Here is a 6,752-nt window from a genome sequence, read left to right on the forward strand (position 1 = left end):
AGAACAAACAGCAAAAACATATACATGATCAAAAACAAACCTTAGAATCAACTACTAAAGACTACCAGAACCCACTGGATTCTCCAATTACATTGAATGAACTACAGGACAAAATACAAACCCTCCAACCCAAAAAGGCCTGTGGTGTTGATGGTATCCTCTATGAAATTATAAAATATACAGACCACAAATTTCAATTGGCTATACTTAAACTCTTTAACATCATCCTTAGCTCTGGCATCTTCCCCAATATTTGGAACCAAGGACTGATCACCCCAATCCACAAAAGTGGAGACAAATTTGACCCCAATAACTACCGTGGGACATGTGTCAACAGCAACCTTGGGAAAATCCTCTGCATTATCATTAACAGCAGACTCATACATGTCCTCAGTGAAAACAATGTACTAAGCAAATGTCAAATTGGCTTTCTACCAAATTACCGTACGACAGACCAAAACAAAGGCAAAGTCTTCTCATGCTTTGTTGATTTCAAAAAAGCTTTTGATTCAATTTGGCATGAGGGCCTGCTATAGAAATTGATGGAAAGTGGTGTTGGGGGAAAAACATACAACATTATAAAATCCATGTACACAAACAACAAGTGTGCGGTAGAAATTGGCAAAAAAAACACACACATTTCTTTCCACAGGGCTGTGGAGTGAGACAGGGATGCAGCTTAAGCCCCACCCTCTTCAACATACAGTGGGGAGAACAAGTATTTGATACACTGCAGATTTTGCAGGTTTTCCTACTTACAAAGCATGTAGAGGTCTGTAATTTTTATCATAGGTACACTTCAACTGTAAGAGACGGAATCTAAAACAAAAATCCAGAAAATCACATTGTATGACTTTTAAGTAATTAATTTGCATTTTATTGCATGACATAAATATTTGATACATCAGAAAAGCAGAACTTAATATTTGGTACAGAAACCTTTGTTTGCAATTACAGAGATCATACATTTCCTGTAGGTCTTGACCAGGTTTGCACACACTGCAGCAGGGATTTTGGCCCACTCCTCCATACAGACCTTCTCCAGATCCTTCAGGTTTCGGGGCTGTCGCTGGGCAATACGGACTTTCAGCACCCTCCAAAGATTTTATATTGGGTTCAGGTCTGGAGACTGGCTAGGCCACTCCAGGACCTTGAGATGCTTCTTACGGAGCCACTCCTTAGTTGCCCTGGCTGTGTGTTTTGGGTCGTTGTCATGCTGGAAGACCCAGCCACGACCCATCTTCAATGCTCTTACTGAGGGAAGGAGGTTGTTGGCCAAGATCTCGCGATACATGGCCCCATCCATCCTCCCCTCAATACGGTGCAGTCATCCTGTCCCCTTTGCAGAAAAGCATCCCCAAAGAATGATGTTTCCACCTCCATGCTTCACGGTTGGGATGGTGTTCTTCGGGTTGTACTCATCCTTCTTCTTCCTCCAAACACGGCAAGTGGAGTTTAGACCAAAAAGCTCAATTTTTGTCTCATCAGACCACATGACCTTCTCCCATTCCTCCTCTGGATCATCCAGATGGTCATTGGCAAACTTCAGACGGGCCTGGACATGCGCTGGCTTGAGCAGGGGGACCTTGCGTGCGCTGCAGGATTTTAATCCATGACGGCGTAGTGTGTTACTAATGGTTTTCTTTGAGACTGTGGTCCCAGCTCTCTTCAGGTCATTGACCAGGTCCTGCCGTGTAGTTCTGGGCTGATCCCTCACCTTCCTCATGATCATTGATGCCCCACGAGGTGAGATCTTGCATGGAGCCCAAAACCGAGGGTGATTGACCGTCATCTTGAACTTCTTCCATTTTCTAATAATTGCGCCAAACAGTTGTTGCCTTCTCACCAAGCTGCTTGCCTATTGTCCTGTAGCCCATCCCAGCCTTGTGCAGGTCTACAATTTTATCCCTGATGTCCTTACACAGCTCTCTGGTCTTGGCCATTGTGGAGAGGTTGGAGTCTGTTTGATTGAGTGTGTGGACAGGTGTCTTTTATACAGGTAACGAGTTCAAACAGGTGCAGTTAATACAGGTAATGAGTGGAGAACAGGAGGGCTTCTTAAAGAAAAACTAACAGGTCTGTGAGAGCCGGAATTCTTACTGGTTGTTAGGCGATCAAATACATATGTCATGCAATAAAATGCAAATTAATTACTTAAAAATCATACAATTTGATTTTCTGGATTTTTGTTTTAGATTCCGTCTCTCACAGTTGAAGTGTACCTATGATAAAAAATTACAGACCTCGACATGCTTTGTAAGTAGGAAAACCTGCAAAATTGGCATTGTATCAAATACTTGTTCTCCCCACTGTATATCTCAACGAATTGGCGAGGGCACTAGAACAGTCTGCAGCACTCGGCCTCACCCTTCTAGAATTTGAAGTAAAATGTCTACTGTTTGCTGATGATCTGGTGCTTCTGTCCCCAACCAAGCAGGGCCTACAGAAGCACTTAGATATTCTGCACAGATTCTGTCAGACCTGGGCCCTGACAGTAAATCTCAGTAAGACAAAAATAATGGTGTTCCAAAAAAGGTCCAGTTGCCAGGACCACAAATACAAATTCCATCTAGACACCGTTGCCCTAGAGCACACAAAAAACTATACATACCTCGGCCTAAACATCAGCGCCACAGGTAACTTCCACAAAGCTGTGAACGATCTGAGAGACAAGGCAAGAAGGGCCTTCTATGCCATCAAACGGAATATAAAATTCGACATACCAATTAGGATCTGGCTAAAAATACTTGACTCAGTTATAGAACCCATTGCCCTTTATGGTTGTGAGGTCTGGGGTCTGCAGATGGCAGATGGCAGAATACCTGACCACTGTGACTGACCCAAACTTAAGGAAAGCTTTGACTATGTACAGACTCAGTGAGCATAGCCTTGCTATTGAGAAAGGCCGCCGTAGGCAGACCTGGCTCTCAAGAGAAGACAGGCACTGCCCACAAAATGAGGTGGAAACTGAGCTGCAATTCCTAACCTCCTGCCAAATGTATGACCATATTAGAGACACATATTTCCCTCAGATTACACAGATCCACAAAGAATTCGAAAACAAACCCAATTTTGATCAACTCCCATATCTATTGGTTGAAATACCACAGTGTGCCATCACAGCAGCAAGATTTGTGACCTGTTGCCACAAGAAAAGGGCAACCAGTGAAGAACAAACACCATTGTAAATACAACCCATATTTATGTTTATTCATTTTCCCTTTTGTACTTTAAGTATTTGCACATGATATGACATTTGAAATGTCTTTATTATTTTGGAACTTTTGTGAGTGTAATGTTTACTGTTAATTTTTATTGTTAATTTTTTACTTTTGTTTATTATGTACTTCACTTGTTAACATATGTTTCCCATGCCAATAAATCCCTTAAATTGAATTGAAATTGAATTGAGAGAGAGGGAGGGAGGGAGAGCAAGAGAGAAAGAGAGGGAAGGAAGGAAGGGAGGAAGGAAGGAAGGAAGGAAGGAAGGAAGGAAGGAAGGAAGGAAGGAAGGAAGGTGGGAGTCATGGTGGAAAGAATAGTGTCTCCTCCCCATCCTTTGAGAGTTTAACAGTCCTATTCCTCCCATTTGCATGAGCAAATGTGAGATGTAATCAGCATTCCGACAGCAGATACGATAGATGCTCATGGTGTGTGTGTGTGTATGCGTCAATATGATCATTCCCTTTAGGCAGTATGCTAAATGCGACATGTTAATGCCATAGTAGCAGAGGGGCGTACGCATGATAAACATTGCTATTTTCTTCCTCTTCTTTGCTGTAATCCCTACCTCCCTCTCCCTGTCTTCTATTATGTGCTGCTGTGCCCACATTGTCCCCATGACCTTTCACCCACTTCCTGCTTTTGAGGGTTCACTCCATACTTACTCTCGAGTAGGTTTTTATTTCAGCAATCACGTCAGCTTCTCACAAGTTGTCCACAAACATGTCTTATCTGAGATTGCATACTGCGACAGTCTGTCCAAACAATGGCCCTGACATAAACAATAGCTATCTTGTTATTGTATAGGTTAGCCTACAATGTTCTGGAGATGGAATGTATCATTTCTGTATATTTGAACCATTTTCTATCAGTACAATAGCTGGAGCACTTCTAATGTGGTATGTCTTGAACACACCTATAATGCATGAGCTTCATAAACATTGCATGAAATCCATGTAAAGAACTATGAAGTCAACCTAATGGTCATGGATGTGGTGAGTTGGAATGTGAGCAGTACAGAGTAACAGAGTGGGGCGGTGTATTGTAGGAATTTCAGCCATGTAGCTCTGCTCCTCCATCTCATCTTGTGTTCCTGGCAGCTCTACTATCATCCTGGCCAACCTGGCAGCTGCCTGGTATTCATGTCACGCCCTGCAAGAACAGAAACACACACAGCCAGCGAGGTGACGAGATAGGGAGGGGGACTGGGTCCAGCAGGATGGGGACTGGGTCCAGCAGGATGGGGACTGCAGGAGACTCAAAAGTAATTTATGCACTACTGCTGCCAGAGAAGTGGAGGGCTGCAGGAGACTCAATAGTATTTCATGCACTGCTGCTGCCAGAGAAGCGGAGGGCTGCAGGAGACTCAAATGTATTTTATGCACTGCTGCTGCCAGGGAAGTGGAGGTGAGACAAGGATAGTCATAGTCAGAAGAGACACACAACCCACCTCTCATTATTGCTGGTAATGCTGGGGGACAGAGAGAACAGGAGGGAGTTCTGCATTATGAGAGCAGCCGTTGTTAATAAAATAAAATAAAATTGTATTTGTCACAAGCGCCGAATACAACAGGTGTAGACCTTACAGTGAAATGCTTACTTATAAGCTCTTAACCAAGAATGCAGTTTTAAGAAAAATAAGTGTTAAGTAAAAATTTTTATAATAATAATTAAAGAGCAACAGTAAAATAACAGTTGCGAGGTACCGGTATAGAGTCAATGTGCGGGGGCACAGGTTAGTCGAGGTAATTGAGGTAATATGTACATGGGGCGGCAGGTAGCTTAGTGGTTAAGTGTTGTGCCAGTAACCGAAAGGTTGCTGGTTCTAATCCTCGAGCCGACTAGGTGAAAAATCTGTCGATGTGCACTTGAGCAAGGCACTTAACCCTAATTGCTCCTGTAAGTCGCTCTGGATAAGAGCGTCTGCTAAATGACTGTAAATGTAGGTAGAGGTAAAGTGACTATGCATAGATAATAAACAGAGAGTAGTCCGGGTAGCCATTTGATTAGCTGTTCAGTAGTCTTGGGGGTAGAAGCCTTTTGGACCTAGACTTGGCGCTCCGGTACCGCTTGCCGTGCTGTAGCAGAGAGAATAGTCTATGGTGGCTGGAGTCTTTGGTGATTAAATGGGCCTCCTCTGACACCGCCTGGTATACAGGTCCTGGATGGCAGGAAGCTTGGCCCCAGTGATGTACTGGGCTGTACGCACTACCTTCTGTAGTGCCATGTGGTCGGAGGCCGAGCAGTTAACATACCAGGCGGTGATGCAACCAGTCAGGATGCTCTCGATGGTGCAGCTGTAGAACTTTTTGAGGATCTGAGGACCCATGCCAAATCTTTTCAGTCTCCTGAGGGGGAATAGGCTTTATCGTGCACTCTTCACGACTGTCTTGGTGTGTTTGGACCATGATAGTTTGTTGGTGATATGGACACCAAGGAACTTGAAGCTCTCAACCTGCTCCACTACAGCCCCGTCGATGAGAATGGGGGCATGCTCAGTCCTCCTTTTCCTGTAGTCCACAATCATCTCCTTTGTCTTGATCACGTTGAGGGAGAGGTTGTTATCCTGGCACCACACGGCCAGGTCTCTGACCTCCTCCCTATAGGCTGTCTCATCGTTGTTGGTGATCAGGCCTACTACTGTTGTGTCATCGGCAAACTTAATGATGGTGTTGGGAGTCGTGCTTGGCCATGCAGTCATGGGTGAACAGGAAGTACAGGAGGGGACTGAGCATGCACCCCTGAGGGGCCCCCGTGATGAGGACCAGCGTGGCAGATGTGTTGTTACCTACTCTTACCACCTGGGGGCGGCCCATCAGGAAGTCCAGAATCCAGTTGTAGAGGGAGGTGTTTGGTCCCAGGGTCCTTAGCTTAGTGATGAGCTTTGAGGGCACTATGGTGTTGAACGCTGAGCTGTAGTCAATGAATAGCATTCTCACGTAGGTGTTCCTCTTGTCCAGGTGGGAAAGGGCAGTGTGGAGTGCAATAGAGATTGTATCATCTGTGGATCTGTTGGGGTGGTATGCAAATTGGAGTGGGTCTAGGGTTTCTGGGATAATGGTGTTGATGTGAGCCATGACCTTCCTTTCAAAGCACTTCATGGCTACAGACGTGAGTGCTACGGGTCGGTAGTCATTTAGGCAGGTTACCTTAGTGTTCTTGGGCACAGGGACTATGGTGGTCTGCTTGAAATATGTTGGTATTACAGACTCAGTCAGGGACAGGTTGAAAATGTCAGTGAAGACACTTGCCAGTTGGTCAGCGCATGCTCGGAGTACACGTCCTGGTAATCCGTCTGGCCCTGCGGCCTTGTGAATATTAACCTGTTTAAAGGTCTTACTCACATCGGCTACGGAGAGCGTGATCACACAGTGGTCTGGAACAGCTGATGCTGTCATGCATGCTTCAATGTTGCTTGCCTCGAAGCGAACATAGATGTAATTTAGCTTGTCTGGTAGGCTCGTGTCACAAGGCAGCTCGCGTCTGTGCTTCCCTTTGTAGTCCGTAATAGTTTGCAAGCCCTGCCACAT

Source organism: Coregonus clupeaformis, chromosome 7 (genome assembly GCF_020615455.1).
Source record: "Coregonus clupeaformis isolate EN_2021a chromosome 7, ASM2061545v1, whole genome shotgun sequence".
Classification (NCBI taxonomy): Eukaryota; Metazoa; Chordata; class Actinopteri; order Salmoniformes; family Salmonidae; genus Coregonus; species Coregonus clupeaformis.